The sequence below is a fragment of the Trichosurus vulpecula genome, chromosome 8 (assembly GCF_011100635.1).
Source record: "Trichosurus vulpecula isolate mTriVul1 chromosome 8, mTriVul1.pri, whole genome shotgun sequence".
Classification (NCBI taxonomy): Eukaryota; Metazoa; Chordata; class Mammalia; order Diprotodontia; family Phalangeridae; genus Trichosurus; species Trichosurus vulpecula.
In genome coordinates this window covers 113,841,232-113,850,421 of record NC_050580.1, presented here as the reverse complement: position 1 = coordinate 113,850,421, position 9,190 = coordinate 113,841,232, and positions in this window count along the sequence as shown.

The window sequence follows — 9,190 nt, the reverse complement described above, 5'->3', positions numbered from 1 at the left end:
TGCTATGCTTCCTTGTAAATAACCCAGATCTCTCTAAGTCCCTAACATTGCGATAAGTTTGGTAGTGAACCACCCTGTGTTGGTTGGACTGCAGTGGAAGAAGGAGCCAGCCAGAACAGGAGTTGGCTTAGACCAAAACCCAGGGTGCAGCCTCGGAGGGCTAAACCTATACTTTTTATCCTCACATGCTGATAGTAAATATATAAAGAACTAAGGGATGAGATGGGACCTCAGAAGTAGCTGTTCTGTCAAATTCTGGTACAAAAGGGCTTTTTTCCCTGAAACTTATGGTGGAGTTAATAGGATAAAAGCAGTTCCTACTTCAACACTGTGCCTGCTTTATTTTGTGGGCAGTTTTTAGACAAGACAAGTTAGAATAGACAGGGACTAAGGAGCTGGGCAAGATCATCGGATTGGGCCAGCTACAGCCCAAGTAAAGATCTTAGCCAGATCAATTTTTATTTAAAAAAAAACAAACTCATATACTATGAGTCCTGAGGGTACAGTAAAGGACATACTTAGGGGTGCTAGTTTAAAATGGAGGCAGCCAGTGGCTCAATGGATAGATCATTGGGCCTGGAGTCAGGAAGATCTGAGTTCAAAACAGGCCTCAAACCCTTCCTACCTATGTGACCCTGGGCAAGTCACTTAACCTCTGTTTGCCTTAATTCACTGGAGAACGAAAGGGCAAGCCACTCTACTATCTTTGTCAAGAAAAACCCCATGGACAGTACTAGTGTGCTATAGTCCACAGGGTCATGAAAAGACACAATTGAACAACAACAAAAGTCTAAACTGGAGAAAACAAGCAAGACTCACAGTCTGAGTAGGTGGTCTGGGGTTACTATCCAGAGGTCCAAATTGGGCAGGAGACAGGCAGAAGTTTGGTCAAAGTATACAAGACAGGTCCAATTAAGGTAGAAATGGAAACATGGTGGAAGTACACAGATAGAAATCAGTGTTCAGAGGTCAAAGCCAGGCAAGATGAGAGTTCAAATATACTAGCATAGGTCAAATCAATTCAGCAGCCATATATTCCTAATACTACACATAACCAACTCAACCCTCATCTTTCTCCAGAGTTCCAGTCCTGCATAGGCCTTCTAAACATCTCCACCTGGATGTCTCATTGTTCAATCTTTTTCAGTCATGTCTGATTCTTTGTGACCCCATTTGTAGTTTTCTTGGCAAAGGATACTGGAGTAGTTTGCCATTTCCTTCTCCAACTCATTAGACCAATGAGGAAACCGAGGCAAGTAAGTTTAAATGAATTGCCTAGGGTCATCCAGATAGTAAGTGTCTGAGACCAGATTTGAACTCACAAAGATAAGGCTCCAGGGAGACTCCAGGCTAGCACTCTATCCACTGCACCACCTACCCGCCCCAGGATCTCCTATAGGTACCTCAAACTTACAGTATACAAAATATTACTCATATCTTTGCTCCTAAACCCATTTCTCTTCCCAAGATCCCTTTTTCTGCATGGGGTTTAAAGTTTGCTGCCTTGGAGTCATTCTTCACTCTTTTCTCTCCTTCATACGTAATATCCAATCACTTGTCAAGTCTTGTCAATTCTACCTCTATACCATCTATCATATCTGTCTCCTTCTCTCCAGTTACACAACTACCACCCTAGATCAGGCTTCTATTGCTTCTCCCCTAATTGGTTTTTCTGCCTCCAGACTCTCTCTTCTCTGAGTTATCTCCTATACAACTAACAAAATATTACTCTTTTTTTTCTTTATCTTTCTTCTATATTACTTTTTATTTTTAGGGTACAAAACTCAGTTCCGCAAGTTTTTGAGTTCCAAATTTTCTCTGCCTCCCTCTCTTTCCCCCTCCCCCGCAAGATAGTATATAATCTGATATAGGTTCTACATATACCTTCACATTAAACTTATTTTTACAATAGTCAAGTTGTAAAGAAGAATTATAACCAATGGAATGAACCATGAGAAAGAAGAAACAAAACCAAAAAACCAAAATTTTTAAAAAAGAGAGCAAATAGTTTGCCTCTATCTGCATTCAGACTCTGTAATTCTTTCTCTGTATGTGGATAGCTTTTTCCATCATGAGTCTTTTGGAGCTGTCTTATAACCTTGCAAGCTAAGTCTATCAAAATCAGTCCTCACAAACACCGTGGGTCTGTAATCATGTATGATGTTCTCCTGGTTCTGCTCCCCTCAGCCTCAGATCATATAAATCTTTTCAGGTTAACAAAATAATATTTTTAAAACACAGGTTTGACCATCTCAGTCCCTTGCCCAGAAAGCTTCTGTGGTTCCCTATTGCCTCTGGATTAAACTCCATACTCTGTTGTTTGGCATTTAAAACATGTCTTTCTAGAAATCTCACATTATTTCTCCTCACACCCTCTCCATTACAAACTGGTGAACTTGCTGTTCCCCATATACAATATTCCATCTCCTACCACCTTGGTGCCTTTGCTTAAAACTGTTTCATATGCCTGAAATGCATAAAGCTTTCTCTTTATATTGAAATGTAAAGGGATACAATATGACTATTGTGAAAATAAATTTAACATGAAGGTATATGTAGAACTTACATCGGGTTACATGCCATCTTGGCGGGGGCGGGGAGGGAGGGGGCGAAAATTTGGAACTCAAGAACTTGTGGAACTGAGTGATGTAAACTAAAAAGAAAAAAAAATAGATTAAAAAGAAAAAAAAAGAAATGTAAAGGAAAAAGAGTTCAGATGCAAAACAGACGTCCTCCTATCAAAAAGGGTAGAAGGTGTGAATACCATGATTGCATGTGAAGAGGCCAGCCTTTAGGTATTTCAAGCTCTCCTCTATTTTATAGTGGCAACTTCCAAGTCTTAGATAATTCTAACTATGGCTTCTCTATACTTGAGCTCTTTCTTTTCAGCTACTTGCAGTATTTTTAATTTGATTTAGAAGCTCTAGATTTTGATTATGATGTACCTGGGAGTTTTCATTTTAGGGTTTCAGGAGGTGACCAATGGATTCTTTCTCTTTTCATTTTGTCCTCTAATAGATCTACACAGTTTTGATTCATGATTTCTAGAACTTTATTCTTCTCGTCATGATTTTCAGGTAATCTGATGATTCTTAGATTCTCTCTCCTTGACCTGTTTTCCAGGTTTGTTTGTTTTTTTAAAAAACTATATACCATACTTTTTTGTTTTTAATCTTTCTATTTTAATATTTTGTTTTGTCTTATACTGATTTTCAAGAAATTCAATTCTTAGATAAGTAAATCCAAAATACTAATTCTCCTTGCCATTTTTTCCTCCTTGGTTATTCCATTCCGTATATCATTTCATTTCTTCCAGGTACTCTTCTAGGAGTGTCTAGGACATTCTTTTCTCTCCTTCAAGGGTTCTTAACCTGAGGCTCATAGACTCCCAAGGGATCTATTGATAAATTTGAAGCATGAATTTACAGAGGAAAAAATTCCATCTTTATTTTCCACTCATCTCTAACTAAAATTTAGCATTTCCTTCAATTATTTTAAACATTACTCTGAGAATGAATCCATAGGCTTCATCTGACTTCTAAAGGCAAAAAAAGGTAAAAACCCTGCTCTATTTGGTCTGTGTTCTCTTCCTTTGAGCTTTTGTCCATCTAAAGTATTTCTACATTCTGCACAGTGTTTGTTTTTCCTGTTTCCTCTTATCTCTAATCTCATTTTCTAAATTGGGGGTTGGTTTGTGCCTGAGGCAAACTCCACTTGGGTGTTCCAAGGTGGTAAAGGTAGGATCTGCTTGATCCTGAGTTTAGCAGCTAAGACTAGGCTCCACCCACTTAGGGAAGGATCTGACCTTGCTTCTTGTTGTGGTTCAGGCGCCGGCTGCCTGGAAGCAGGTTTGTTGGTCCCGGGCTGCCTGGTTGTACATCTGTCTGCCTCCTGACTCCAATGGGGAGGAGGCCCCAGAAGCACCTGGTTTCAGCCCGTGTCCCTTGAGGCTGCTTTGGACTTTGCTTTCCACCCCTTTTGTTCTCGTCATTGTTCAATTGTTCCCGATTCTTTGTGATCCCATTGGTAAAGATACTGGAGTGGTTTCCTTCTTCAGCTTATTTTACAGACGAGCAAACTGAGGCAAGACAGGGTTAAGTGACTTGCCCAGGTTCACACAGCTAGTAAGTCTCCAAGGCCAGATATGAACTTAGGGAAGATAAGTCTTCCTTACTGCAAGCCAGGGGCTCCATCTACTGCACCACCTAGCTGCCCCATCCATCCTGGCTTGTTTCAACTCTGCACTTCCACAAGATCCTGGCAGTCTTTTTGTGTTGTTTTGTAGGGACTGGAAGAATTCATAGCAAACTCTCTTTGCTTTTCTTTTATCAATCATACTTTGGATGCATTCTTAGAGCTTTACTAGGGCATTTGTGGGAGAACTAGGCTCTGCTAGATCCAAAGGAACTGTTTTCCTGAAATTCTCTGTACCAAAATTGACAGCAAGACAATGAACTTGCCTCCAGGGCATAGGCAGCAGTCATACTTTTTAACTAGTCACTCATCTACATAAGATTCCCAAAGAAGTATGGGAGGTGAAATTGACTGAACACCCGAAACTATTCACCTGAAAGCAATATGGTGGCTTACTGAGGGTAGATCTTTTGATTGGGGAAGAATTTGTAGAACAGGTAGAGCAAGAGTTCTCCCATCTCTTGCTTGGAGATTAAAAACCATCTCAAAAGCTGAGGATCCTTCTTTAATTGATAAGTGGTCAAAGGATGTGAAAAGGCAGTTTTCAAAGGAAGAAATCCAAGTTATTAATAGACATATGTAAGAATGTTCTAAATCACTAATAATTAGAAAAACGCAAATTAAAACAACTCTGAGGTACCACCTCACAACTGTCAGTTTGGCAAAGATGATAAAAAAGGAAAACGACAAATGCTGGAGGGGCTGTGGGAAAATAGGTATATTTGGAACCATGTCCCAAAGCTACTAAACTGTCTAAAATCTTTGAACTAGCAATACTGCTGTTAGGTTTATACCCCAAAGATATGCATGTATGCGTGTTGTCTACATATGTATACATATACTTTACATATATACACGTATGAAGGAAAGGACCCATATGTACAAAAATACTTATAGCAGCTCTTTTTTGAGGTAGAAAAGAATTGGAAACTGAAGGGGTACCCATCACCTAGAGAAAGGCTGAATAAGTTATGGTATATGTATGTGATGGAGTGCTATTGGGCTATAAGAAATGATGAAGAAAACCCTGAGAAGACTTTTATGAACCGAAACAGAGTGAAGTGAGTGGAACCAGAAGAACACATTATACAATAACAATAAAATTGTGAAAACAAACAACTTTAAGAGACTTAGGGACTCAGATCAACACAATGGAACCAACCATAGTTCCAGAAGACTCATGATGAAACATGCTATCCATCTTCAGATACAGAGGCAATAGACTCAGAGTGCAGATTGAGACTTTTTTTTTTTGGAAGAGGGTAACATGGCTAAAGTGAGAATTTGTACTGTTTGACTATACATATTTGTAATGGTTTCGTTTTTCTTATTTTTTCATGGATGAGGAAGAAGAAGGGGGCACAAACAGGATTCAGAAATAAAAATAAAATAAAACTGAATTTTAAAATTTGCTGAGGTTCTGAGGAAGTCAAAGGGGAAAGGAAAGGGGAAGAGCTTCTGCTGATCCTAAGCTAAAAGGTTGTTGCTGAAAGAGTTCAGCATTCCTGCTGAATGGTACCATCAGTATGATACTATCTAGCCACACTAATGGCCAAAAGTGGGAAGAAATTGTGGCTTCCATTAAAGAGTGAGACCAACAGATTGAACCATCCCGTAGAGACACTATCCTTTGAAAAGAGTAGAAGAGGTGGGGAACCTGTGGTCTTGAGGCCACATGTGGAACTCTGCCACTGGGCAGCTGCTCAACAGTGTAACATCATTGTCATCGAGGCAGTCCTAACACATCCCCTTAATAAAAGGATTTATTCTGTAAAATTTGGACTCAGTCAAAAGGCTTCACCCAAGGACCTAGAAGGCCACATGTGGCCTCAAGGGCCCAGGTTCCCCACCCCTGGTCCAGTGACTGAGCAATGTGCCTGAATGGCAGTGTTGTTACATTGTCCAGCAGCAGCTGCCCAGTAGCAGAGTATCTGGACCAAGTAAGTATCTGTTTAGCTCCTCTTGCCCTGACAGTCTCCCATTTCTAATCCTTCCACTTAGTCTTGTCTTGCTTGCTTGCCTGTACCCTTTGCCCAAGACTTTTTACCCTAAGTCCAAACTAGAGTTCTCTCTTCAAGTCTTATTGACCTTTGAAGAAACGGGGCTCTAACTGACCCCAAAAACAAATACAAGCTCAGGAGCCAGATGTCCCTACATACCATATTAAATGACTTTCCCCTCTGATTTCCATATCCATAAGTCTTCCAGAACTATCTCTGTTCCTAGTCTTGACTAAACTTCATTTGAGGTTTCTATCTCACCTCCCTGGGCTTTTGCCACTTTTGGCATTTCTCCCCACAGCCCCACACAGATACACACTGGTAGGCTCTTCAATACTTTTCTTTCAATGTTTCCTGTCCAGTGATCTCTGGTCCAGCATAATTTAATGTTTACAAATCCCCTTCTTTAACCTGGGGTAGATAAAACACAGCCAAAAGGGGTGGATACTGCAGCACAATGCCAGGCACTTTTCTCAGAGTGCAGAGGAAAGGAGATATCCTTAGAATCTCCCAGGCAAAGGTTGGTAAATTGACTGTCTCATACAGCTGTCCAAATCTGCATTGTTCTCAAATGTATAAGACAACAAAGCAAGGACCTTGATCCCTATTGGGGATTTGGAGAACTACTTCCCTGTTAAGAAGAGATTTTTAAAATTGTGTGTTTTCATTATAACTCCATCTCCATTTATTGATCAAAGGATTTCTTGCCTCACTTAACTCTATAATCTGTTGCTCAGATTAAGAAAATGTGAAAACTATTGTTTGGTGGCCAATCTTAAAGTGACACTTTGGAAACTGGTTGGTTCAAATGCTTTAATCCAAGGAAAGCAATTAATTGATCATTCAGAATGGGTTTTTGCCCCCAGGCTGTTTTTCTGTGTAGAACATGCTTTGAGATGGTTTGGATTAAGTGAGAGTTTTTTCGTAGGGTTTTGTTTTTTTTTTTTGGTGTTTCTTTATAGAATTCTGTTTTTGTCTGGGTGGGTGCAGTCCTGACACTATTCCTCCCTTTCCCCACCCCCAATCCCCTTCATTATACAAACATTACTCTGTCCTACTAAAATCAATTATTCTAAGTTAATCAATCTGATTCCTAAAGGCTTCTGACATTGTCTTCTATTTTTCTATAAACCTTCCACCCTTTAGTGCAGAATTGGGTCTGCATTAGGTACTCTGCAAATATTTATTGAATTAACTTCCCTCCCTGTGATTTCCCCTGCACTCTCCCATTTTTGCCTGTCGGTCGGTTTGATGCTCATTAATTACCTTAGATCTAAAAAGGGGGAGAAGGGGTGAACCAAAGGTCAGTCAGTACAATATAACTCAAAGGCCTGTCTAAATTGTTTTGTCGTACTGGAATTTAATTTCATAAAATATGGCTTAAGTAAATGAGTATTCAGCTTGAGTTAGGAAATCTTCTTGTTAAGAGATGCGGGGTTTCAACAATTATGTGTTGTAACAGGATTTGACTTGTTATTTTTGGAAGTTCTTGTAAAAAGGTCAGTTCACTCATTCATTTATTCAGGATTTTTTATTATATGCCTACTATGTGGCAAGTACTGCTTTAGGCACTGTGGGGGCCACAAAGATACATATAAAGCTGTCCCTGCCTTCATAGAATTTATAATCTAATAAACTAAAGAAGAGATGTATCTAAAAATATATTATAAAATAGAATACAAGAGAGGTGTGATTTAATGTGAGAGAGGTGTAGAGGAGAGATGATTAAATTATCTGTTAATTTGTTAAATTTTCAGTGTGAGTAAATTTCCTAGGTGGAATCAGCAAACACTGAAAATCAGGGCTTGCTTTATTTGTTAATTGTAAGAAAGTGACAGAGAAAATGTTAATATTGCAGTTTAAACTTAAAAGTGTGTTGAGCTTACATTTTTTTGGAGTGGGGCCCAGAGAAAGGGAAATGGAACCAGGAAGGGCTTCATGAAGGAGGTAACTTCTAAAATAGGCTTTGAGGGTTGAGTGGGACTTCCATAGGTGGAGATGGGGGTAGGGAGCATGCTAGGATATGAGAAGGCATAAATAAGTGGACATTTGGTTAAAGTTTGCAAATGTTAAAGCATCTCAAAAGTACAAATGAAATTTTTTACAATAAGTAACTTTAACCCAGAAACACGAAGCAGAAAAAAAAATAGGCCAAATTTGGGGGACAGTGAATGGTCCAGTTTGGCTGGGAATAAGAGTAAAAATAATAGCTGATATCAAGGTAGCAAATTAGATAGGAAACAGATTGGAAAGAGCCTCGAGCCCTGAGAGTTAAAGATGAAGCTGAAACCAGTTGCCAAAGTAAGATTTGGGGATTGCCTTTAGATATTTCCAGTCATGAAAGTGCTTGTCACAATCATTATAGTTAATCAAAAAATAGTTAATATTTTATAAATAGTTCAAACCTTAGTCCAAGAGACAAGATGCTCTTGTGAATACAAATAGTCTTAGGCTCTTAATGAGCAGGCAGCCCAGGTCAAAGACAAAAAAGAGGACCCCCCTCCCCAAACACTAAAAGATTTACAGCAGCATTTTTTTTTTGTCACAGCAAATGACTGGAAATAGAGTAGATGTCTCTCAATGGGGGAATGGCTAAATAAACTGTGTATTGTATAATGGAATATTACTGTACTGTAAGAAATGACGAATATGATAAATGCAGAGAAGAATGGAAAACCTATTAAAGTGATACAAAGTGAAGTAAGCAGAACTAGGAAACAACATAGACTGACTACAATGAAATGGAAAGAACAAGACATTCAAAACTGAGTGCTGCAAAATCATAATGACCGAGCTTGATCCCAGATACCTTTGAGAAGATGTCTCCCTATCTCAACTTCTTTGCCAGGGTTAGGGAGTAGGGGCTTGCTATGTAGTATTGCACATGACGTCAGACTTTTCAATATATTGATTTGCTGAACTTTTCCCTCTTCTCTTTTTTATTCTTTGTCTTAAGGATAACTCTCTGGGAGAGGGAGGAGGGAGGGGTCTATCAG